Source organism: Medicago sativa, chromosome 4 (genome assembly GCF_051527215.1).
Source record: "Medicago sativa cultivar Bolivia chromosome 4, Bolivia_mono, whole genome shotgun sequence".
Lineage (NCBI taxonomy): Eukaryota > Viridiplantae > Streptophyta > Magnoliopsida > Fabales > Fabaceae > Medicago > Medicago sativa.
This window is the reverse complement of record NC_140752.1, coordinates 52,051,343-52,078,649: the sequence shown is the minus strand read 5'-3', so window position 1 is coordinate 52,078,649 and position 27,307 is coordinate 52,051,343. Positions and strand designations below refer to the sequence as shown.

The 27,307-nt window shown below is 37.5% G+C and overlaps 2 non-coding genes and 1 pseudogene across 2 annotated transcripts; 2 read left to right on the top strand and 1 right to left on the bottom strand.

Moving 5' to 3' along the window:
* The first annotated feature begins 557 nt into the window (after positions 1–557).
* Positions 558–11,514, top strand: LOC146929726 (uncharacterized; annotated as a pseudogene).
* On the bottom strand, positions 2,580–2,686 carry LOC146929727 (small nucleolar RNA R71). Its single transcript, XR_015009073.1, has one exon. It is a non-coding gene; the product is annotated as a small nucleolar RNA R71 (small nucleolar RNA).
* Positions 11,515–20,629: 9,115 nt separating the features above from the next.
* On the top strand, positions 20,630–20,736 carry LOC146929725 (small nucleolar RNA R71). The gene has a single exon (XR_015009103.1). It is a non-coding gene; the product is annotated as a small nucleolar RNA R71 (small nucleolar RNA).
* Positions 20,737–27,307: the final 6,571 nt, after the last annotated feature.

The window sequence follows — 27,307 nt, the reverse complement described above, 5'->3', positions numbered from 1 at the left end:
ACAAAAGTCTCATCTAGCTTTAGGGATACTAAGGTGTTAGCTTGAGCAGAAAGGTGTAAAGTCTAAGTAGGTAACTTAGCAAGAAAGGTGTAAGCCTGCTGAGGCTTAGAGAATACAGTTGTTGTAATTGTTCAGGTGAACAAAGTTGTAAGGTGCAGGATTTGAGAAGTTATCTCAAGCATCATAGTGGAAAATCTCACAAGATTGTGAGGAGTGGACTAACCCACATTGGGGGAACCACTATAAATTTCTGTGTGTTCTTCTTTTCTTCTCTTTACTCTTTACTTACAGTAAGCACAACACACACAAACACATTCAATTATTTAAACTGTTTTTATACTAACACTTCAGAACATTCTGAAGTCTGTCTGTTAACTTATTCTTTCCAAGTGTTCAACTTGAGAATATCTTTTAAGTGACAGGTTTAATTTTTAAAGGGTCACAATTCAAACCCCCCTTCCTTGTGACTATTTTATCTACTTCAATTGGCATCAGAGCCCGGTTCTAAGGGTTTGAACACTTAAACATGTGTTAGTGAAAAGATTCAGTAAGGAAGTATGTCTAAAGTCAAATACATAGCTGAAGGAGGATCATCAAACAGACCACCACTTTTTGATGGCTCAAATTACTACTTCTGGAAAGGCAAGATGGAACTCTTTCTCAGATCTCAAGACAATGACATGTGGTCAGTAATCACAGATGGAGACTTTGTTCCAAAGACCAAAGAAGGAACCATCAAAGAAAAGAGTGCATGGTCAACAGATGAAAAAGCTCAGGTATTGTTAAACTCTAAAGCTAGACTTTTTCTATCATGTGCACTAACCATGGAAGAAAGTGAAAGAGTTGGTGAATGCAAGAATGCTAAAGAAGTATGGGATACTTTGAGAATACATCATGAAGGTACATCTCATGTCAAAGAAATTAGAATTGACATTGGAGTCAGAAAGTTTGAAGTCTTTGAAATGAGTGAGAATGAAACCATTGATGAGATGTATGCCAGATTTACTACAATAGTAAATGAAATGAGATCTCTTGGAAAGGCATATTCCACTCATGAGAGAATCAGAAAAATATTGAGATGCCTTCCAAGTATGTGGAGACCTATGGTCTCTGCAATCACACAGGCTAAAGATTTAAAATCTATGAACCTGGAAGATCTCATTGGTTCATTAAGAACTCATGAAGTTGTACTTCAAGGAGACAAACCAGTTAAGAAGGTAAAGTCACTTGCCTTGAAAGCTTCTCAGCAAACCTCATCAGAAACAGAAGATGATGTGCAAGAAGCACAAGAAATTGAAGAAGTTCATGAAGAAGAAGCTGAAGATGAACTGGCACTATTCTCCAAAAGAATACAAAGAATGATGATGAGAAGAAATCAAATCAGGAAGAAATTTCCTAACACAAACAACACCAGATCTGAAGCTGACAAGAGTCAAGTCACCTGTTTTGGATGTAACAAAACTGGACACTACAAAAGTGAATGTCCTGAGATTAAAAAGGTGTAAAGAAAGCCACCTTTCAAGAAGAAAGCTATGATCACTTGGGATGACTGATGAGTCATAGATTAGTCTATTTTAATGTTTTATTTAGTTTAGTTTTAAATAAGATTTGATTTAATTATATTGCATTTTATTTCCTTTTAGAATATTTTACTTTAAATTGTCTTTTATTTTATTTTAGGAATGAATATATGGTGGAAGGTGCCTTGGAGCAAAAGAAAGAGGACTGGAGCAAATACAGCGCAAGAATACGAAGATACGGGACAAAAATATGTTCCCCCAAAGTCAGAAGCTTGGCACGAGGCTTTTTATTAATATTGTTTTTATCTTCAGCAATCAAAACCCCCTTTTTACTAAACTTTCTCTCCCTCTAATCATTCACTAAAGGTTAATTGAATTGAACAACTCCCTAGCGGAACGATACTTTTACTTACTACTATTACTTCGATAGGCCGTGCACTTGCGGTTTGGCTCTATCAAGTTTTTGGCGTCGTTGCCAGGGAGTTAACTAATTTAATTAGCTTTTTCTTAGTGATTAGAATTCTCTCTTCTTTCTCTTTTCTTGTTATTTTTATTTTTAACTTATTTTTTTTTTGTTATCGTTAACTTCTTGGGTTCTCAACCTTTTATGCGAAGAACTAGAAATCGAGCGGTATTCATACCCGAGATCGAAAGATTCTTACATAGAAGGAGGAGAGCGGCACAAAATAACACCGCCATGGCCAATCGCACTCTCAAAGAGTATGCAACGCCGTCTACGGCTGAGCCACAAGCTGTTATTGTGTACCAACGGTTGAGGATGACAATTTCGAAATTAAGCCTGCCCTACTTAACTTGGTGCAGCAAAACCAATTCTCGGGATCCCCCACTGAGGATCCCAATCTTCACATCTCTGTTTTCCTACGAATTAGTGGAACCATGAAGGAGAACCAAGAGGCCGTAAGACTTCATCTCTTTCCCTTTTCCTTAAGGGATAGAGCTAGCGCTTGGTTCCATTCCCTCGAAGTCGGTTCCATTACTTCATGGGATCAGATGAGGCAAGCATTCCTTGCCCGTTTCTTTCCACCATCTAAAACCGCTAAACTTAGAGACCAAATCACGCGGTTCAACCAAAAAGATGGGGAATCTCTCTATGATGCGTGGGAGCGTTTCAAAGAAATGCTAAGACTTTGTCCCCACCATGGCCTAGAGAAGTGGCTTATAGTCCACACTTTTTATAATGGCTTGTCTTATACCACTAAGATGTCTGTTGATGCAGCTGCAGGTGGAGCACTTATGAACAAGAACTACACAGAGGCGTATGCCTTGATTGAAGACATGGCTCAAAATCATTACAAATGGACCGACAAGAGAGCCATCACTAGTTCTTCATCCTCCAAAAAGGAGGCAGGTATGTACGAAGTCTCTAACTATGACCACCTTGCTTCTAAAATTGATACACTAACTGAAAAACTTGAAAAACTCAATGTTAGTGCTGTCAATTCTGATTCTACTCCTTCTTGTGAAATATGTGGTATAACTGGTCATGCTGGTGTTGATTGCCAACTAGGTAGTGCTATTAATGGTGTTGAGCAAATGAATTATGCTCAATACAACCAAGGGATGCGACAAAATCAAAATTTTTATAAAAACCAAAATCCCTATGGACAAGTAGCACCACCCGGTTATGCAAACAACCAAAGATTCACTCAGAAATCCAATTTGGAAATTTTGTTGGAAAACTCTATTGCCAACCAAACCAAACAACTTCAAGAACTTAAAAACCAAACCGGATTTCTGAATGATTCTCTTTCCAAGCTCAATACCAAGGTTGATTCTATTGCTACTCACTCTAAAATGCTTGAAACTCAAATCGCTCAAATAGCCCAACAAGTGGCTACCTCTTCCCAAACACCGGGAGTCTTTCGTGGTCAAACCGAAGCCAATCCCAAAGCCCAAATTAATGTCATATCTTGTGGGGGTAGTAAGTTAAACGAGACTTTTGCTAAGGTTAAAAACATTGGGGAAGAAAGTGTCAAGCCTTTAGGTGATAAAATTGTGATAGAAGAAGCAAAACCGCTTGAAGAAAACAAAACTCCATCCCCCTTAAATCTTGATAAGCTTAAACTAGAGGGTAAGTTTGAAAAATTTGTTAACATACTTAGGAAGATTTGCATTAAACTTCCCTTTGCTGATGCTTTGTCTAGGATGCCTCTATATGCCAAGTTTTTAAAGGAAATTTTTTCAAAGAAAAGGGCTATAGAGCATAATAAGACAATAGCCTTGGCCAAGGAAACTAGTGCAATCATTCAAGAAGCACCCCCTAAGCTTAGAGATCCAGGTAGCTTTGCCATACCATGTGAAATTGGGAATGAAACCATAAACAAAGCCTTATGTGACTTAGGAGCTAGTGTTAGTTTGCTGCCTTTGTCTCTTCTCAAAAGGATAGGGATAGGAGAATTGAAACCTACCGAAATAGAGTTGAAGCTAGCTAATCGTTCTACCATGAAACTTGTAGGATTTGTCGAGGACATACCCGTTAAGATAGAAGGGATATATATCCCAACTGATTTTGTAGTCGTTGACATTGCGGAGGACGAAGATGTCCCCATAATCCTAGGTAGACCTTTCCTAGCCACTGCGGGAGCTCTTATAGATGTCAAGAACGGTAGGATAGTCTTTCAAGTGAGTGATAAGATGGTAGGATTTGAGTTGGAAAATGTTATGAAGGGTCCCGCTCTTTACTCTTGTTGCATGCTTAACGATCATGTTGTGAAAGAACGTTTTATAGCGTCATCTACACAATATGATATCTTTGATCCATTCTAAGGACTCTTTCTAACCGTCAAGCTAATGACATTAAAAGAGCGCTTCGTGGGAGGCAACCCACGCATTTAACGCTTTTGTTTTGTTTTTCTTTGTTTTAAGTTGTTTTGTAGGTAATTGTCCAAGTGTGATTCGAAAAAAAAATCGAGAAATTGAAAAATTCTGAAGCCCCCAGGACTAGAATGGTGGCACGGCCCGTGCTAGGATTGGCACGGCCATGCCAAGTTTTTGAAGAAAAAAATGAAGGTGGAAGTCAGGAAGATGGCACGGCCCGTGCCAATAGGTGGCACGGCCGTGCCCGATCTCTAGCCCCTATATACTCATATTTTTTCTCTTCTTCTTCCTCATTCACAAACCACAACCCTCTTTCATCCTTCAAACTTCTCTCTAAACCTCCATAACCTTCAAACCTTCAAACCCTCATATCTCCCTCAAAACTTAACCAAATCACTCAATTCTTTCACCAATCAACCACAAACTTCCTCCAAAACAAAAACCACCAATCAAAAACATCTTTCATCCATCCAAACCCATAATTCACCAAAACCCTAATCTTTCAAAACCTAACCCAAACACCACAAAACCTTAACCAATCTCCACATCCAAACCAACAAACCTTCCCTAAAACATCAACCCCAACCCTAAACCAATCCTTTCCACCAAAAATCTTCCCAAACCCTAAAACTTCAAACCAATTGCAACAAGGGTCAATGGCTTCAAGAAGAAGTGGTAAGGAACCAGCAAGCTCTCAAGGAGGACCTCCCCCAAAGAAGCAAGCACAAGTGAAGAATCATGGAATCCAGTTCAAAAACAACAAGCAAAGGGACAGGTATAAAAATCTCATCTCTAAACACTTTGGATGTGCTAGAGCTTTTTGATGATGTTTCTAGGCTGATAGGAAAGTTAGGTTGGACTGATTTGCTGAAACCTATGCGGGGTTATGAAAACTTCACTTATGAATTCTTGAGCTCAATAGATTTTACCAAAGATAAGTTGGATTATGATAACCCTAACCATAGAGTTGTTTTCCGGTTGATGAATATTGATTATGACATGTCACTTCAGCACTTTTGTGAGGCCTTAGGTTTTGCAAATGAAGGATATATTCATGATCATTGGGATCCTAGTCTAAAACCGGTTAACTATGACCCAGCTGCCTTTTGGAAACAAATCATCGGTCTTAACAAATACATCCCTAGGGCGAACAAAGCTAGCAACATTCACAACCCCGTACTTAGGTACCTTCAGAGAGTAATGGCTTGCACTATTTGGGGTAGAACCGAGCTACGAAACACTAGAACCGATGAGTTGTTCATGTTATGGGCAATGCTCTACAACCACCCCGTCAATACTTGTTTTTATTTGATTGATCACCTAGACTTTGTCGGTACTAGACCGGCCGGTAGAGGAGACATAGTGGTGGGTGGCATCATTACATATATAGCTAGGTGTTTTGGAGTGGGTGAAGATGAGGGGATCAAACCAATTGAGGGAAATAATAGGCTTAACATAGAAACCCTTATTGCTATGAATTTCATCAAACATCGCCCACCCCTCCATTACCAACTTAAGCCAAATGTGCCAATCATGTTTTTATTGCCTAACCCATCTCGAACTACCACCGAGGTGGAAGAAAATTGGTTGTATGTTAATGATGTGCAGGTTCTTGGTGAGCAAGATGATGAGGGAGAAGGTGCTAACTTGCACCATGATGAAGGAGACGCTGCTAACTTGCACCAAGAGGGGGCACCATGGCCATGAAGCCGGTGAGCTTAATGAAAATCAAAGATGGACATGGATTCACAATGAAATCGAGAGGATGAGCACCGAGCAACAAAGGCAAGGTGTTGAGATCTCCGGCCTTCACAATGAAGTTCAAGGGGGCAACCATGTCAATGATGAAAATAATGAGATGCTCCGTCGGATGATGCAACACCTCCAACTTCAAGGTCCTCCATATGGACCTCAATAAATTGTGAGTTTTCCTCTTCCTCTCTTCCCTTCTCTCCTCTGTCTCTCCTACTCTTCTTCTACTCCTTCTTTCTTCTTCTTCTTCTTCTTCTTCTTCTTCTTCTTCTTCTTCTTCTTCTTCTTCTTCTTCTTCTTCTTCTTCTTCTTCTTCTTCTTCTTCTTCTTCTTCTTCTTCTTCTTCTTCTTCTTCTTCTTCTTCTTTTTAATTTCTTTTCTTTTTGAATCATTGAGGACAATGCTTCCCCTAAGTGTGGGGGGGCCTAATAAAGTGTCTAGAGTCGTAGTGTCCAAACTCCCTTGAACTTTATTCTTTTGTTTTGTTTTTATAGTGAAAGGCATGACTAGTAGCTTGTTTTTAATGTAAAAATGGCATGAAAATTTTTGTTTTGTCTCTTCTTTAGGTTGCTTCTTGTACATGAAGGTAGTTTCTTGTGTTTCTTATGATCTTGCTATACCCATGTCTTGTTTTATTGTGAAATTCTCCAATGAGAAAAGCACCCGGTTGCAATCCTTGAGCAAATGTATGAATAGGTATTTTAAGGAACACGTTCTAGCTTTAGTGTTAACTTAGACCCTTTAAAGTCTTAAGAGTAAAAGTAGTATAAGTTTGTGTGGGAAATTAATCAATGTTCTTAATTGTTATATTCTTAAATTGTTAAAGTTATAATGGGGCGGGAGAATGGCACCAACATGTGGGGGAAAGGACAATCCCTAACTTCCTAATTGTGGTGGTGACTCCCTAATTTGAACTTAAATTAAAACAAATTCATCAATGCTAGGGGGAAATGACAATTACATCCAAAAAGACTTCCTACGCGGAGATGAAATAAAATAAAATTTTGCAGCGCTGCTTAGGGTGATTTTGAATCTAGGGGGAAAGGACAATTACATCCGAGAAGACTTCCTACGAGGATAGATAGCCCCTAAGCATCTGCAGCCCCTTGTGCTTAAATGTTAATCTAATCTAATTTTAACTTAAATTCCCATCACTCTTATATGAAATGAAGAAAGGACTTTTCTCTGTTACTTTAGCATTAAGGATAGAACCTATTCCTCATAATATCTGTCTTATACAGGAGCAATAAAAGGGTTGGACTGCACACACACACTCACTTGAGACTTGATGTTGGGTAGAATAGGTTCATGAGAAGCATTTGAAATTGTAATTAGTGTACTTGAAGCGAAGCCTTTCTTTTGAGACATGTGTTCTTAATATTGCCATGAATAAATCTTTTGTTGCAGCTATGTCTATTGCCTTTTGCTTGAGGACAAGCAAAGATTCAAGTGTGGGGGAGTTTGATGAGTCATAGATTAGTCTATTTTAATGTTTTATTTAGTTTAGTTTTAAATAAGATTTGATTTAATTATATTGCATTTTATTTCCTTTTAGAATATTTTACTTTAAATTGTCTTTTATTTTATTTTAGGAATGAATATATGGTGGAAGGTGCCTTGGAGCAAAAGAAAGAGGACTGGAGCAAATACAGTGCAAGAATACGAAGATACGGGACAAAAATATGTTCCCCCAAAGTCAGAAGCTTGGCACGGTCTGTGCCAACATGTGGCACGGCCGTGCCCGTCCCCAGGATCCTGTTTTGCTGCTTTTCTTCGGGCCTAAGTTACCCTGTTGCAGCTTTACCGTTTTATCCCTTTAGTTGTTTAGTTTCTAAGTCAATTGTAAAGCTATAAATAGAGTAGCTCTCCACCATAAACATTCACCCTTTACTTTGTTTATTTCAAGTATTAATTCAATAAAAAGTCTTTATCTTCCCTTTACTTTCTTTGCAATTTATTTTACTGTTTTTCTCTCTTCTTCCCCCATGTCTACGATGAACATGAGTGAGTAGACTTCTTCGTCTTGGGATTGTTGGGGAGTCTAATGACTCAATCCTAAACAAAACAATCCTAAACCCTAATTTCTATGTAACCCTAATTTCTAATCTAGATTCACCGTCTTAACGTGGATTAACAATTATCAAACTATGGAAGCGAAAGCGGAGGGTTTGATAATCGTTAATCCATCATCCCAAACATCAATTCATAAAGCGAGAGCGGAGTTTTGATGTTGGAACAAGTGAATCTAGACAATAATTGCAAAACAGTGAAATAATCTTTGCAATTATTGAGACAAAGAGTAGTTTCAATCCTCTATGCATCTTCTAGTAATCATGTCAGCGAAATAGGCTTGGTTGCTAGAAGTAAACTCTCACCGGACTTTCATCGGAAAGGTGAGGGGCTAAGGGAAACCGGTCTTTAGAAATTAGTGTGTAAACCATGAAATTAGATGTTTAGGTCTTGTCTAGTGAAGGATTTGTCATTATGATAAACCAATGATCCCGAGGCTTTTTATTAATATTGTTTTTATCTTCAGCAATCAAAACCCCCTTTTTACTAAACTTTCTCTCCCTCTAATCATTCACTAAAGGTTAATTGAATTGAACAACTCCCTAGCGGAACGATACTTTTACTTACTACTATTACTTCGATAGGCCGTGCACTTGCGGTTTGGCTCTATCAATGACTTGGAAGAAACAGAACCACGGGAAGATGAGGAAGCCAACCTAAGTTTGATGGCTCAAACAGATGATGAGGAAGAGGTAATTGTCTACAAAACTCATCCTTTATATAAAGATCTTGAAAATAAACTTGATAGTCTTTTATATGATTCAAACTTCTTAACTAATAGATGTCAGTCATTAATCAAAGAACTCTCTGATCTAAAAATAGAAAAAGAGAAACTTCAAAACAAATATGATGAATCTAGAAAAACCATATAGACTTTGCAAGACTCTCATTTTAAAATGTCTGAACAACAAAAAGAATTAAACAAGAAGCAAAAGAACATTTATTCTAAACCTTCTGAGGTACATAAAGAAAACACTCTTTTGAAAAAGGAAGTTGAGGAACTAAAAAATGATCTTACATGTTTTATCAAATCCACAGAAACATTTCAAAATATTTTAGGATCACAAAGTAAAAGTGCTGAAAAATCTAGTTTAGGATTCAAGGATCCAAACAAGAATATCATTAAAAGTTCTGTACCTCAAAAGGCTGAAATGAAATTAAAATGTTCTTACTGTGATAAATTAGGACATGATATTTCTGTATGCTTTCATAAGAAGAATTTTATTAGAAAAAATAAAATTAATCTTAGTTCAGAACGTTCTCATCTTAATAGATCAGAAAGTTCACAAAAGGTTGAGAAGGCTAAGATGATGTGTTCCTGCTGTAACAAATCTGATCATACAAGACAGAAAGTTACATTCAGAAAAAATCTCTTAGAAGAACTAACCCTCAAGGACCCAACATTACATGGGTACCTAAAGTCTTTGTCTTGTCAAATGTAGGTCCTGCCTCAAGGTACAAGAACAAAGCCATGGTACTTGGATAGTGGCTGTTCTAGACACATGACAGGTGACATGAACTGTTTTCTAACCTTTGAAAAGAAGGATGGAGGATTTGTGGCATTTGGAAACAATGACAAAGGTAAAATCAGAGGTAAATGTACTATATGTAAACTTAACTCTGCTAAGATAGAAAATGTTCAGTATGTAGAAGGTTTAAAACACAATCTACTTAGCATAAGTCAATTGTGTGATAGTGGATTTGAAGTTATATTTAAACCTAACATATGTGAAGTAAGACAAACCTCCTCTAACAAACTTTTCTTTTCTGGATCATGGAAAAAGAACTTATATGTTTTAGATATGAATGATATGCCAGCTGAATCATGTTTTATTTCTCTTGAAAAAGATAAATGGATTTGGCATACAAGAGCGGGTCACATAAGTATAAAAACCATTGCTAAACTTTCTCAACTTGATCTAGTTAGAGGTTTGGCAAAGATTAGTTTTGAAAAGGACAAGATCTGTGAAGCTTGTGTTAAAGGAAAAGAAGTCAAAAGTAGTTTCAAAACCATTGAGTTTATTTCAACTCAGAAACCTTTAGAGCTTCTTCACATTGATCTCTTTGGTCCAGTTCAAACTGTAAGTCTAAATGGCAAAAGATATGGTTTTCCAGTTTTACATGGGTTCTATTTTTAAAACACAAAGATGAATCTTTTGAAGCATTTCAAAACTTTTGCAAAAGAGTTCAAAATGAAAAAGGTTCTAATATCATCACAGTTAGGAGTGATCATGGAGGAGAATTTGAAAATGCATCCTTCAAAACATTCTTTGATGAAAATGGTATTAAACATAATTTTTCTTGTGCAAGAACTCCACAACAAAATGGAGTTGTTGATAGAAAAAATAGAACTTTGCAAGAAATGGCTAGAACAATGTTAAATGAATCAAATGTTGAAGATTATTTTTGGGCAGAAGCCATTAACACATCTTGCTACATTTTGAATAGAGTTTCAATAAGAAAGGTTCTTAATAAAACCCCATATGAACTCTGGAAAAACATTAAACCTAGCATATCTTATTTTCACATATTTGGCTTCTATTGCTACATTCTGAACAATAAAGAAAAATTGGGTAAGTTTGATCCTAAATCAGATAAAGCTATCTTTTTAGGATACTCTACAACTTCTAAAGGTTATAGAATGTACAATCTAAAAACCCAGACCGTTGAAATTAGTATGCATGTCATTTTGATGAGTATGATGAACATTCTCAACCAAAAGAAAGTGAAGACACAGAAGTGCCAACACTTCAGAATGTTCCCATTCAAAACACTGAAAACTCAGTGGAGAAAGAAGATGATCAGAATGTTAAGGATCAAACTCTCCAAAGTCCACCTAGAAGTTGGAGAATGGTAGGAGATCATCCTGTAGATCAAATCATTGGAAGCACAACTGATGGTGTAAGAACCAGATTGGCCTTTCAATATAGCAACATGGCAATGATCTCTCAAATGGAACCCAAGTCAATCAATGAAGCTATTATTGATGACTCTTGGATTGAGGCCATGAAGGAGGAACTTTCTCAGTTTGAAAGAAACAATGTATGGAACTTAGCTCCAAATGATCAAAACATAACCATCATTGGAACAAGATGGGTTTTCAGAAACAAGCTTGATGAAGAAGGTAAGGTTGTCAGAAACAAAGCAAGGTTAGTTGCTCAAGGCTACAACCAACAAGAAGGTATTGACTATGATGAGACCTTTGCACCAGTGGCAAGGTTAGAAGCCATCAGAATTCTTCTTGCATATGCTGCACATAAAAGCATTAAACTTTTTCAAATGGATGTTAAAAGTGCATTTTTAAATGGATTTCTGAATGAGGAAGTTTATGTAAGTCAACCCCCTGGCTTCATAAATAAAGAGAAACCAAATCATGTTTTCAAACTCACTAAAGCACTTTATGGTCTTAAACAAGCTCCTAGAGCTTGGTATGATATACTTAGCACATTTTTAATTAAAAATGGCTTTTCTAGATGAAAAATTGATACCACACTTTTTAGAAAAACACATAACTCTGACTTGCTTATTGTACAAGTTTATGTGGATGATATTATTTTTGGTGCTACCAAAGTAAAAATGTGTGAAGAATTTTCCAACCTTATGCAAAGTGAATTTGAGATGAGCATGATGGGTGAACTTGGTTTCTTCCTTGGTTTACAAATCAAACAACATCCAAATGATATTTTCATAAGTCAAGAAAAACATATCAAAGACATTCTTAAAAAATATAAAATGAATGAGGAAAAAATCATGGTCACCTCTATGCATCCATCTTCAAGTTTAGATAAGAATGAGAGTGGAAAATCTATTTCTGAAAAAGAATATAGAGGCATGATAGGTTCATTATTATATTTGACTGCTAGCAGACCTGACATAGTGTTTGCAGTAGGTTTGTGTGCTAGATTTCAAACATGTGCAAAAGAATCCCATTTAACTGCAGTTAAAAGGATTTTTAGATATCTAGTAGGTACTACTGATCTTGACCTTTGGTATAGAAAAGGTTCTAGTTTTGATCTTGTAGCCTATTGTGATGCTGATTATGCTGGAGACAAAGTTGAGAGGAAGAGTACAAGTGGATCTTGTCAATTCTTAGGACAAGCATTGATTGGATGGTCTTGTAGAAAGCAAAACACCATTGCACTCTCCACAACTGAAGCTGAGTATGTATCTGCAGCCAGTTGTTGCTCTCAAATTTTATGGGTAAGAAATCAATTGGAAGATTACTCACTAAGGTACCCAAATGTCCCTATTTATTCTGATAATACAAGTGCAATTAATCTTTCTAAGAATCCTATTCAGCATTCTAGGTCTAAGCATATTGAAATAAAGCATCATTTCATTAGAGACCATGTTCAAAAAAAGGATATTGCATTGAGCTTTGTTGATACTTAAAATCAACTAGCTGACATTTTTACAAAACCATTAGTTGAGGATAGATTCAATTTCATTAAAGAAAAATTGTTAATCATGAAAAATCCCAACAAGGATTGATCACTGTAATCACTAAGGGCTTTAGACCAACCTCCTTGATGCTCTCTGATCTAAAATCAGAAGGTTCAACAAAGTTCAGAATGTTTGCAAAGTTCAGAATGTTTGCAAAGTTCAGAATGTTCAACCAAGTTCAGAATGTTTGCATCTGATAAAAGTATTCAGAACTGACATTCTTGATAAATTAAATAATTCATTTATAAAATGATTATTTACTTCTTTTAGGATCCTTCCATATCTCTAGCATTTAATGCTAACCTAAAAGTGGTTTCATTTGGTTTTTAACTGCTAGACAATGGTAAAAATATCAACTCCACCTTTTTCTCTTTCTTTTCTTTAACGACTACTCTCTCTCTCTCTCTCTCTCTCTCTCTCTCTCTCTCTCTCTCTCTCTCTCCTCCCTGTACCGTTTTCTTTTCCTCCTTCCCCATAAAAACTGCCATCATCAAACTTCTTCCACTTCTCCACTCCCACACGTTCACTTCTATAAATCCAACCACCTCTTTCACTAACTCTTCACTTCAAACTTTCTCATTTCTTTCTTCCCTTCTCTCTCTCTCCAAAACTTAAAAAACTCTGTTCTTGCTTAAGTCCTTCGATGGCTCGAACCAAAACAACATCTCCATTTTCTGAAGATGATTCAACCCCTGTCCACACCTCTGAACCGAAACAAAATGCTGCTGATGAATCAAACTCAACACCTCTGTACGAAACCCCTGTCCACACCATACTCCCAGATGAAATCATTCCTATCATCGAAACCACCAAATCATCCAAACTTAAGATCAAAATGAAGGTTATCAAACCTAAGGCAACTAGGACATCCTCAAGGATTATGTCTGGATCTTCATCTTCCAAAACCAAAACGGTTTCTCACGTAGATCTCACAGACTCTGTAGAAAAGAATGATGGTAATGAAACTCTCTCTGAGTTCATGAAGGCTTCAAAAGCTAAGTCTAAGAAGAAAAACAAAGGAAAGACTGAAGTGATTGAGACTCCTCCAGCATCTTAAACTTCAGAAAAGAACTCTATTTCATCTGAAGAAGAAGAAGAAAAAGAAGCTCCTCCTTCCAAACATGGAAAAGAGAAAGATGTCAAACTGATTGCATCCTTGATGAAAGCTGAGAAGGAAGCAAAACAATCTCAAAGACCAGTAAGCAAAGCAATATATTTTGACTTTGCTGATCTTAAGAAGAAGAACTGGAACCTACAAGAATATACTGATTCTCAGGAATGGTCCAACTTCGTATCCCTCCAAGATCTCACCTTTGAAGATTTGGTAAGAGAGTTCTATAGCTCAATGAGAATCAAGTAGAAGAAGAACGAAAAGATTCTCATCACTACTGTCAAAGGAGTGGAAATCAAGATCACCAAGGAGTTTCTCTCAAATGCATTGAGAATTCCTAATGAAGGTAATGAACTTTTCTTTCCTTCCTGGTTGGATAAGATGAAAGTCAGTCGTAACAAACTCATAGTTGAGTACACCAAACCTGACCTCCCTTTCAATTCCACAAACCTGAAAGATGTTCCAAAAATTCTACACAACATGATTAGGCATACCCTTCTTCCTAGGAGTGGTACCTTTGAAGCAGTCACAGACACATACCTCTGTATCATGTATCACCTAATCAAAAAGAAGAAGTTGAATCTCTGCTATATCATTCTTCAACACATGATAGATTCATGTATGAATCCCAAACAATCAAATGCTGCCCTTGCTTATGGTATGCACATAACCACCATTCTTAGAGCTGCCAAGGTTGACCTTGAAGGAGAAGAAGGTGACTACACCTTCATGAGATTCACCTCAAAGACTCTTGCTCAACTTCATATAATGATAGGGCCAAACCGCAAGTGCACGGCCTATCGAAGTAATAGTAGTAAGTAGAGTTATCGTTCCGCTAGGGAGTTGGTCAATCTAATTAACTTTTAGAAAATGATTAGAGGAGAAAGAAATAAGAAGTTGGAGAGTGCAGTTTTTGAAAGTAAATAACAATAATATTAAAAAGCCTTGGGATCATTGGTTCATCATAATAACGAATCTTTTCACAAGCAAGCCTTAAAGTTATAATTATACGTTAATCTTAATTACTAAGGACAAGTTTCTCTTTAGCATATCACAGCTCCTCTCGAAGTCAGTGAGTGTATCCCTCCAATAACCACACCTATTCTCATGGGTGATTGCCTTTGGGACCCTTGAAGATCGAAACTTTATGTGTCCCAAGGTTTGCTAGACTATTCTCATGTTTCGCAAACCTTGTCTAAATTCACTTGATCGGATATCAAAGCTCCGCGTTCGCTTTATGAATTGATATCTGTGATGATGAATTAACCATTATCAAACCCTCCGCGTTCGCTTCCACAGTTTGATAATAATTAATTCATGTTAAAACGGTGAATTTAGATTAGGAATTAAGGTAACAAATAATTAGGGTTTAAGGCTTGGCTTGATCCGGATTACGTCATTAGACTTATCCAACGATCCCAAGACAAAGAAGTCTACTCACTCATGTTCATCGTAGACATGGGGGAAGAAGAGAGAATGCGATAAATGTAAATTGCAAAGGAAGTAAAAGGAAATAAAGACTTTTTATTGAAATAATGCTTGAAATAAACAAAGTAAAAGGTGCCTGTTTATGGTGGAAAGCTACTCTATTTATAGCTTTACAATCGACTTAGAAACTAAGCAACTAAAAGGGTAAAACAGTAAAGCTGCAATAGGGTAACTTGGGCCCGAAGAAAAAGCAGCAAAAGAGGCTTCTGGAGGTGGCACGGCCGTGCCACATGTTGGCACTGGCCGTGCCAAGCTTCTGACTTGGTGGGAACATATTTTTGTTCCGTATCTTCGTATTTTCGCACTGTATTTGCTCCAGTCCTCTTTCTTTTGCTCCAAGACACCTTCCACCATATATTCGTTCCTAAAATAAAATAAAAAGCAATTTAAAGTAAAATATTCTAAAAGGAAATAAAATGCAATAAAATAAAATCAAATCTTATTTAAAACTAAACTAAATAAAGCATTAAAATATACTAATCTATGACTCATCAAACTCCCCCACACTTGAATCTTTGCTTGTCCTCAAGCAAAAGGCAATAGACATAGCAGCAACAAAAGATTTATTCATGGCAATATTAAGAACACATGTCTCAAAAGAAAGGCTTTGCTTCAAGTACACTAGTTACAATTTCAAATGCTTCTCATGAACCTATTCTACCCAACATCAAGTCTCAAGTGAGTGTGTGTGTGCAGTCCAACCCTTTTCTTGCTCCTGTATAAGACAGATATTATGAGGAATAGGTTCTATCCTTAGTGCTAAAGTAACCGAGAAAAGTCCTTTCTTCATTTCATATAAGAGTGATGGGAATTTAAGTTAAAATTAGATTAGATTAACAATTAAGCACAAGGGGCTGCAGATGCTTAGGGGCTATCTATCCTCGTAGGAAGTCTTCTCGGATGTAATTGTCCTTTCCCCCTAGATTCAAAATCACCCTAAGCAGTGCTGCAAAATTTTATTTGTTTCATCTCCGCGTAGGAAGTCTTTTTGGATTTAATTGTCCTTTCCCCCTAGCATTGATGAATTTGTTTTACTTTAAGTTCAAATTAGGGAGTCACCACCACAAATAGGAAGTTAGGGATTGTCCTTTCCCCCACATGTTGGTGCCATTCTCCCGCCCTATTACAACTTTTAACAATTCAAGAATATAACAATTAAGAACATTGATTAATTTCCCACACAAACTTATACTACTTTTACTCTTAAGACTTTAAAGGGTCTAAGTTAACACTAAAGCTAGAACGTGTTCCTTAAAATACCTATTCATACATTTGCTCAAGGATTGCAACCGGGTGCTTTTCTCGTTGGAGAATTTCATAATAAAACAAGACATGGGTATAGCAAGAACATAAGAAACACAAGAAACTACTTTCATGTACAAGGAGCAACCTAAAGAAGAGACAAAACAAAAATTTTCATGCCATTTTCTACATTAAAAACAAGCTACTAGTCATGCCTCTTGCTATAAAAACAAAACAAAAAGAATAAAGTTCAAGGGAGTTTGGACACTACGACTCTAGACACTTTATTAGGCCCCCCCACACTTAGGGGAAGCATTGTCCTCAATGATTCAAAAAGAAAAGAAATTAAAAAGAAGAAGAAGAAGAAGAAGAAGAAGAAGAAGAAGAAGAAGAAGAAGAAGAAGAAGAAGAAGAAGAAGAAGAAGAAGAAGAAGAAGAAGAAGAAGAAGAAGAAGAAGAAGAAGAAGAAGAAGAAGAAGAAAGAAGGAGTAGAAGAAGAGTAGGAGAGACAGAGGAGAGAAGGGAAGAGAGGAAGAGAAAAACTCACAATTTATTGAGGTCCATATGGAGGACCTTGAAGTTGGAGGTGTTGCATCATCCAACGGAGCATCTCATTATTTTCATCATTGACACGGTTGCCCCCTTGAACTTCATTGCGAAGGCCGGAGATCTCAACACCTTGCCTTTGTTGCTCGGTGCTCATCCTCTCGATTTCATTGTGAATCCATGTCCATCTTTGATTTTCATTAAGCTCACCGGCTTCATGGCCATGGTGCCCCTCTTGGTGCAAGTTAGCACAGTCTCCTTCATCATGGTGCAAGTTAGCACCTTCTCCCTCATCATCATCTTGCTCACCAAGAACCTGCACATCATTAACATACAACCAATTTTCTTCCACCTCGGTGGTAGTCCGAGATGGGTTAGGCAATAAAAACATGATTGGCACATTTAGCTTAAGTTGGTAATGAAGGGGTGGACGATGTTTGATGAAATTCATAGCAATAAGGGTTTCTATGTTAAGCCTATTGTTTCCCTCAATTGGTTTGATCCCCTCATCTTCACCCATTCCAAAACACCTGGCTATATATGTAATGATGCCACCCACCACTATGTCTCCTCTACCGGCCGGTCTAGTACCGACAAAGTCTAGGTGATCAATCAAATAAAAACAAGTATTGACGGGGTGGTTGTAGAGCATTGCCCATAACATGAACAACTCATCGGTTCTAGTGTTTCCTAGTTCGGTTCTACCCCAAATAGTGCAAGCCATTACCCTCTGAAGGTACCTAAGTACGGGGTTGTGAATATTGCTAGGTTTGTTCGCCCTAGGGACATATTTGTTAAGACCGGTGATTTGTTTCCAAAAGTCAGCTGGTTCATAGTTATCCGATTTTAGGCTAGGATCCCAATGATCATGAATATACCCCTCATTTGCAAAACCTAAGGTCTCACAAAAGTGTTCAAGAGACATATCATAATTGACATTCATTAACCAGAAAGAAACTCTATGGTTGGGGTTATCAAAATTCAGCTTATCTTTTGTAAAAACAATTGAGCTTAAGAATTCATAAGTGAAGTTTTCATAACCCCGCATAGGTTTCAATATCTCAGTCCAACCTAACTTTCCTATCAACCTAGAAACATCAACAAAAAGCTCTAGCACATCTAAAGTATTAGAATCAGGATACCAAGAAGGATGCAAGGTTTTAGAGATGAGAATTTTATACCTATCCCGTTGCTTGTTGTCTCGGAATTGGATTCCATGATTCTTAACTTGTGCTTGCTTCTTTGGGGGAGGACCTGAAGAGCTTGCTGGTTCCTTTCCACTTCTTCTTCGTGAAGCCATGTGACGTTGGTTGTGTTGGATATGAAGGTTTAGGGTTTGTGAAGATTTATGGTGGAAATGATTGGTTTATGGTTGGGTTACTGTTTTAGTAAGGTTTATGGGTTTAGATGTGGAGATTGGTTAGGACTGTGTGGTGTTTGGGTTAGGTTTTGAAAGATTAGGGTTTTGGTGAATTATGGGTTTGGGTGGATGAAAGTTGTTTTTGATTGGTGGTTTGTGTTTGGAATGAAGTTTGTGATTGATTGAGTGAAAGAATTTATTGATTTGGTTAAGTTTTGAGGAAGATATGAAGGTTTGAAGGTTGGTGGTTATGGAGGTTTAGAGAGAAGTTTGAAAGATGAAAGAGGGTTATGGTTTGTGAATGAGGAAGAAGAAGAGAAAACAATATGAGTATATAGGGGCTAGAGATCGGGCACGGCCGTGCCACCCTTGGCACGGGCCGTGCCAACATTCTGACTTCATGCCTCAATTTTGCTTGAAAAACCTGGCACGGCCGTGCCAGTCTTAGCACGGGCCGTGCCAACCTTCTGGTCCAGGGGGCTTCAAAAATTTTCATTTTCTTGAATCGTACTTGGACAATTACCTACAAAACAACCTAAAATAAAGAAAAAAAAACAAAACAAATGCAATTAAATGCGTGGGTTGCCTCCCACGAAGCGCTCTTTTAATGTCATTAGCTTGACGGTTAGAAAGAGTCCTTAGAATGGATCAAAGATATCATATTGTGTAGATGACGCTATAAAACGTTCTTTCACAACATGATCGTTAAGCATGCAACAAGAGTAAAGAGCGGGACCTTTCATAACGTTTTCCAACTCAAATCCTACCATCTTATCACTCACTTGAAATACTATCCTACCGTTCTTAACATCTATGAGAGCTCCTGCAGTGGCTAGGAAAGGTCTACCTAGGATTATGGGGACGTCTTCATCCTCTGCAATGTCAACGACTACAAAATCAGTTGGGATATATATCCCTTCTATCTTAACGGGTATGTCCTCGACAAATCCTACAAGTTTCATGGTAGAACGATCAGCAAGTTTCAATTCCATCTCGGTAGGTTTCAATTCTCCTATCCCTATCCTTTTGAGAAGAGACAAAGGCAGCAAACTAACACTAGCTCCTAAGTCACATAAGGCTTTGCTTATGGTTTCATTCCCAATTTCACATGGTATGGCAAAGCTACCTGGATCTCTAAGCTTAGGGGGTGCTTCTTGAATGATGGCACTAGTTTCCTTGGCCAAGGCTATTGTCTCATTATGCTCTATAACCCTTTTCTTTGAAAAAATTTCCTTTAAAAACTTGGCATATAGAGGCATCCTAGACAAAGCTTCAGCAAAGGGAAGTTTAATGCAAATCTTCCTAAGTATGTTAACAAATTTTTCAAACTTACCCTCTAGTTTAAGCTTATCAAGATTTAAGGGGGATGGAGTTTTGTTTTCTTCAAGCGGTTTTGCTTCTTCTATCACAATTTTATCACCTAAAGGATGGACACTTTCTTTCCCAATGTTTTTAACCTTAGCAAAAGTTTTATTTAACTTACTACCCCCAAAAGATATGATATTAACTTGGGCTTTGGGATTGGCTTCGGTTTGACCAGGAAAGACTCCCGGTGTTTGGGAAGAGGTAGCCACTTGTTGGGCTATTTGAGCGATTTGACTTTCAATCATTTTAGAGTGAGTAGCAATAGAATCAACCTTGGTATTGAGCTTGGAAAGAGAATCATTCAGAAATCCGGTTTGGTTTTTAAGTTCTTGAAGTTGTTTGGTTTGGTTGGCAATAGAGTTTTCCAACAAAATTTCCAAATTGGATTTCTGAGTGAATCTTTGGTTGTTTGCATAACCGGGTGGTGCTACTTGTCCATAGGGATTTTGGTTTTTATAAAAATTTTGATTTTGTCGCATCCCTTGGTTGTATTGAGCATAATTCATTTGCTCAACACCATTAATAGCACTACCTAGTTGGCAATCAACACCAGCATGACCAGTTATACCACATATTTCACAAGAAGGAGTAGAAGCAGAATTGATAGCACTAACATTGAGTTTTTCAAGTTTTTCAGTTAGTGTATCAATTTTAGAAGCAAGGTGGTCATAGTTAGAGACTTCGTACATACCTGCCTCCTTTTTGGAGGATGAAGAACTAGTGATGGCTCTCTCGTCGGTCCATTTGTAATGATTTTGAGCCATGTCTTCAATCAAGGCATACGCCTCCGTGTAGTTGTTGTTCATAAGTGCTCCACCTGCAGCTGCATCAACAGACATCTTAGTGGTATAAGATAAGCCATTATAAAAAGTGTGGACTATAAGCCACTTCTCTAGGCCATGGTTGGGACAAAGTCTTAGCATTTCTTTGAAACGCTCCCACGCATCATAGAGAGATTCCCCATCTTTTTGGTTGAACCATGTGATTTGGTCTCTAAGTTTAGCGGTTTAAGATGGTGGAAAGAAACGGGCAAGGAATGCTTGCCTCATCTGATCCCATGAAGTAATGGAACCGACTTCGAGGGAATGGAACCAAGCGCTAGCTCTATCCCTTAAGGAAAAGGGAAAGAGATGAAGTCTTACGGCCTCTTGGTTCTCCTTCATGGTTCCACTAATTCGTAGGAAAACAGAGATGTGAAGATTGGGATCCTCAGTGGGGGATCCCGAGAATTGGTTTTGCTGCACCAAGTTAAGTAGGGCAGGCTTAATTTCAAAGTTGTCATCCTCAACCGTTGGGTACACAATAACAGCTTGTGGCTCAGCCGTAGACGGCGTTGCATACTCTTTGAGAGTGCGATTGGCCATGGCGGTGTTATTTTGTGCCGCTCTCCTCCTTCTATGTAAGAATCTTTTGATTTCGGGTATGAATACCGCTCGATTTCTAGTTCTTCGCATAAAAGGTTGAGAACCCAAGAAGTTAACGATAACAGAAAAATAAAAAGTTGAAAAGAAAAAGAAAAGAGAAAGAAGAGAGAATTCTAATCACTAAGAAAAAGCTAATTAAATTAGTTAACTCCCCGGCAACGGCGCCAAAAACTTGATAGGGCCAAACCGCAAGTGCACGACCTATCTAAGTAATAGTAGTAAGTAGAGTTATCGTTCCGCTAGGGAGTTGGTCAATCTAATTAACTTTTAGAAAATGATTAGAGGAGAAAGAAATAAGAAGTTGGAGAGTGCAGTTTTTGAAAGTAAATAACAATAATATTAAAAAGCCTCGGGATCATTGGTTCATCATAATAACGAATCTTTTCACAAGCAAGCCTTAAACTTATAATTATACGTTAATCTTAATTACTAAGGACAAGTTTCTCTTTAGCATATCACAGATCCTCTCGAAGTCAGTGAGTGTATCCCTCCAACAACCACACCTATTCTCATGGGTGATTGCCTTTGGGACCCTTGAAGATCGAAACTTTATGTGTCCCAAGGTTTGCTAGACTATTCTCATGTTTCGCAAACCTCGTCTAAATTCACTTGATCGGATATCAAAGCTCCACGTTCGCTTTATGAATTGATATCTGTGATGATGAATTAACCATTATCAAACCCTCTGCGTTCGCTTCCACAGTTTGATAATAATTAATTCACGTTAAAATGGTGAATTTAGATTAGGAATTAAGGTAACAAATAATTAGGGTTTAAGGCTTGGCTTGATCCGGATTACGTCATTAGACTTATCCAACGATCCCAAGACAAAGAAGTCTACTCACTCATGTTCATCGTAGACATGGGGGAAGAAGAGAGAATGCGATAAAAGTAAATTGCAAAGGAAGTAAAAGGAAATAAAGACTTTTTATTGAAATAATGCTTGAAATAAACAAAGTAAAAGGTGCCTGTTTATGGTGGAGAGCTACTCTATTTATGGCTTTACAATCGACTTAGAAACTAAGCAACTAAAAGGGTAAAACAGTAAAGCTGCAACAGGGTAACTTGGGCCCGAAGAAAAAGCAGCAAAAGAGGCTTCTGGAGGTGGCACGGCCATGCCACATGTTGGCACTGGCCGTGCCAAGCTTCTGACTTGGTGGGAACATATTTTTGTTCTGTATCTTCGTATTTTCGCACTGTATTTGCTCCAGTCCTCTTTCTTTTGCTCCAAGACACCTTCCACCATATATTCGTTCCTAAAATAAAATAAAAAGCAATTTAAAGTAAAATATTCTAAAAGGAAATAAAATGCAATAAAATCAAATCAAATCTTATTTAAAACTAAACTAATTAAAGCATTAAAATATACTAATCTATGACTCATCACATAACCACCATAAACATGCCAACTCCTACATCTTCAGAAACTACTGGATCTGTCAAAAGGCACTCAGATCAGAAGGTTAAGATGACAAGGAAGAAGAGAAAACTTGAAAAAGTCAGGAACTTATCAAGTATTCATAGACAAGAAGAAAATGAAGCTTCTGATCATGATATGGCTGACTCTCCTCCAAAGGAAGATGAACCCCCAATTGTTAGTCTCTTCCAAGGAGTTGCAGAATATGCAAAAGACATTTTTCGAGAACATGGAGAAGATCAGAATGTTAAAGATTCAAGAAGAAGTTGTCTCTCATGGGAAAGAAGAAGAGCCAACTCAAGATGCACTCAAGGTAGCTGCTACTTCTGAAGTAGAACTTCAGAAAGTTGGCACAACCAGTGCTGCTGATGTTCAGAATGTTGCTGCTTCATCAACTCAACAACTTCAGAAAGTTAATAGAGTTGAAGAAAATACTGAAGAAAAAGATCAAGAAGTTGATGATGCTATTGGAGAAGCATCTCTGAAAGATTATCAAGACATGCATGATGTGGCTGAGATTCTTGTCTCTCAAAGGATGATTGAGGGACTTGATGAAATGGATTCTCAAGAAATTGAGCAAAAAGAAAATCAAGCTGGCTTTGATCTAAATGTGGAAGATCCCAGCTCAGACTTGAATGTGTATCAAGATGCACATCTTGATAACAATGAGGAAGTGCTTCAGGAAACTCAGGAAATGATTCAGGAGCTTCAAGGAAATCCTGGAATCATAGTTCAGAATGTTCAGACAAATGCATCTGCTAAACCTAGGTTGCCTCAAGAGAATGAAATGTCAGTTGACCCCATTCCTCAAGCATCAAGATCACTACCATCAGCTAAAGTTCAGCTCATGGCTCAACAGACTCCTCAACAAAATCAGAATCTAAACTTCTCCACTTCCACCATGGAATCAAAAGTTGGAAAGTTTTTGGTTTCTCCATTACCCACTCCAAATGTGTTGACTTATCCACCACCAATCACAAACAAAAACATAGGCAAGCTTCCTAACATTCCTGACCTCTTTGAATCTCTGGATACTTTTGTTACCAAAGATGGTCATTCTATGGAAAAAGTTGAAGCATCTGCTCCTGCTCCCTCTGCTAAACCATCCAGAGCTAAGAGAATGGCTGCCAGGGCTCTTAGGGTCTCCACTAAGACTCATAAGATTGCCTGCGTACTAGCTAACTGGACTATCAATGTTCATGCCCCTGGATTGGTCATTGACCCACCTGTTTTTGAAGATCCTAGTGTATTTGACTTTGAGCCCTCATCTGACTCTGGGGATTCCACCCTTTAGTTTTCCTTGTCTTGTACCTCCTTAACTTTTTGCAGATGACAAAAAGGGGAGAAACTTTAGGATAATTATGGTTTTAATTATGTCTTTAAGTTTATAGGTTTAGGCCCTAAGTAGGTCAGTGATCAAAACTTGTTGGTTGAAGTTCTTAAAACTTCACCTTTTTTGCTTGATCACATATGCATTTATGATTTCTTTTTTTGTTTTTGAACCAGAAGAATCATGTAAGTGTACTGAATGCTTAACATCAATGAACGAATATGATTTTGGTTCAAATGTGAATGTTTTCACTTATGCCATAAATTATAAAAGTAAGGGGGAACTTTGTAAAACTTTTCAAAACTCACTGTTATGAATTATAAAAATGAGGGGGAGCATAAAAATAAAATTTTAGCTCTGAAACTTCTCATATATAATCAAAATCCATAATCCTAAATCATAGGTTTGTCATCATCAAAAAGGGGGAGATTGTTGATCCCTAATTAATTTTAAAGATAACAAACCTTGATGATTAAGGAATTAATGGACTTTGATTAATTTGTTGGTATTTAACTTGTGCTCTTGAGTGGTTAATTAAGACAGGAACAAGTTTCAATTCATACCAAGATACAAAGAATCAAAGGACATAAAGACTTAAGAACTCAGTCAGAGTTCAGAAAGTTAAAAGAGTTCAGAAGGTTGGACAGAGTTCAGATAGTTGATCATAATGAACATCAAGAACCAAGCCCAGATATTCATGAACCAAATGAAGAACATGTAAGGTCTGCGTGACTTAAATAAAAGCCCAGTAAAGTACATTGACTAAAATCAATCAAGGAATAAAGGCATTTGTTTGATTAAAGTCAAAAAAAGGGCATCTTCAATGTTCATTTAAGACTATGAACATTTGAAGTACAAAACATTAGGAATATTCCATCAAGAATATCATCCTAGATGTTTTTCAAGCTGCACTTCATAAATGTTTCACTATTAGGATTTGATTACATCAAATAAGAGTCTTACAAATCATCCTAAGTGAAACAAAAAGGAACATTCTGAAGTCCCCTGAGTTCAAAAAGTTCGATCCTGCTCCATGCTTTTTCTGACATGAACAGTACAGTGGTTGGAAAGTAAAAAGCAAATCCAAAAGCAAGATCAAGTCTGATTCAACAAGATTTCGACACATAAGGGAGTTGGTACTGTACAAAGCAAACCAAATCCCCTAAAGCATGGACTTGAAGTGACAGCTCCACTTGATGAGATCCTGCACATGTTCCAAGACAGATTTCAGAGAAGATCTGACTCTGGAACTTTCTGAATTCGTACAAAGAAAATCTTCAAGTACAACCCAGGAATTCATGTGACATTCATCTGCAAAAAGCCCAGATGCATATCTGCCCATTCATCTACATGAACCCAGATGAAGACCATGATGAACACAACAACATTCTGAAGTATTCTCAAGAACACAACAACATTCTGAAGTATTCTCAAGAACACAACAACATTCTGAAGTATATCAGTTTGCCCAGAATTTCAAGTGTAAGTTGGTGGGTCCCAGGACACGTGGCACAAGACCAATGGTCACTCTCCAACGGCTACAAAGGTTCAAGAAACTCTATAAATAGAGATCAAGGCCTCATCATAACACACACCTTTGCAAAGCATACAAGAAAACAACATAAGAGTGTTTGAAGCTTTAGCAAAAACATTGATCATCATAAAGATTCCAAGAAGTCTTTAAAGTGTACATCAATATTTCTCTTATCTTTTTAAAGATAAATCTCTTCCTCCATTTCTCTTCTGTCTGATGTATATTATTCAAACCCCATACAAATTGTAAACAAAAGTCTCATCTAGCTTTAGGGATACTAAAGTGTTAGCTTGAGCAGAAAGGTGTAAAGTCTAAGTAGGTAACTTAGCAAGAAAGGTGTAAGCCTGCTGAGGCTTAGAGAATATAGTTGTTGTAATTGTTCAGGTGAACAAAGTTGTAAGGTGCAGGATTTGAGAAGTTATCTCAAGCATCATAGTGGAAAATCTCACAAGATTGTGAGGAGTGGACTAACCCACATTGAGGGAACCACTATAAATTTCTGTGTGTTCTTCTTTTCTTCTCTTTACTCTTTACTTACAGTAAACACAACACACACAAACACATTCAATTATTTAAACTGTTTTCATACTAACACTTCAGAACGTTCTGAAGTCTGTCTGTTAACTTAACCTTTCCAAGTGTTCAACTTGAGAATAACTTTTAAGTGACAGGTTTAATTTTTAAAGGGACACAATTCAAACCCCCCTTCCTTGTGACTATTTTATCTACTTCAGTTCCAACATCCTGGCATGGTTCAGTGTGCCCTGTTTGTGTGATTTGGTTTTTGCAAGCTTTATCTTTTTAAGGAAACCACGCCTTATCTCTTGTTCACCAAGTAACGTATTTTTATCCAGAATCAGCTGGGTGATTTGTTCCTAAAGTATAGACAATATTTTAGGAATCTTTGGTGGTGTTTTGGTAGTTCCTAAAGATGTTCCTACTTTTTATGAGTTCCTAAAGATGTTACTTGTAAAGTGGATCTGCTCAAGGATCTGCCGTGTTTTGTTCTGAAGCCCAACAAGACTATTTGACCCGTATTGCTTCAGTATTTATACAAGACTTCAAGACCTATCTGGAAGAAAACAACATATGAACTATTTAAGGGAAGAAGACCCAATATATCTTAGATCTAGGAGTTCCTTGGCATAGAGACGTATCTGCGATTTTTCGTAGTGGACCAACCCAAAGTCTTGGGCCACTAGTGTGGCTTGGGCTTAATATAGGTTCAACATGACTTATCATGGTGCAACAAGACAAACTCCCTTTGAGATTCTCTATGGGAGAAAACCTTCAGTCATTACACGTTGGTTGCTAGGGGATACTACAGTGGAAGACGTGCAAAGATAATTGACATATAGAGACGAGGCTTTATGGCAGTTACACACACATCTACAACATGCCCATGAACGGATAAAAGCAGAAGCTTATAAGAAGAGAATTGACAGGAACTTTGAAACAGGCGATTGGGTTTTCATCAAGCTTCGTGGCCATCAGCAACAATTTGTAGTGTCACAGATTAATTATAAACTAGCATCTAAGTATTACGGTCCAAATCAGGTGTTGGAAACAATAGGGATTGTGGTGTATAGACTCAAACTACTTCTAATTTTGAAGGTAGATCATGTGTTCCATATGGAAGGAGACAATGAATAGTTTTTTGAACCCTTGACAGTGCTGGCTACTCGAAGGATACAAAGCCAAGGTGAAGAAATCTTACAATTGTTGATACAATGGAAGGGAAAACTAGCTGAAGAGGCAACATGGGAAGATGCAATCACTATCAACAGCCAATTCCCTAAATTATACCTCGAGGACAAGGCTTTGAGTTCAAGAGGAGATATTTTTAGAGCATGGGCTGAAAATTATG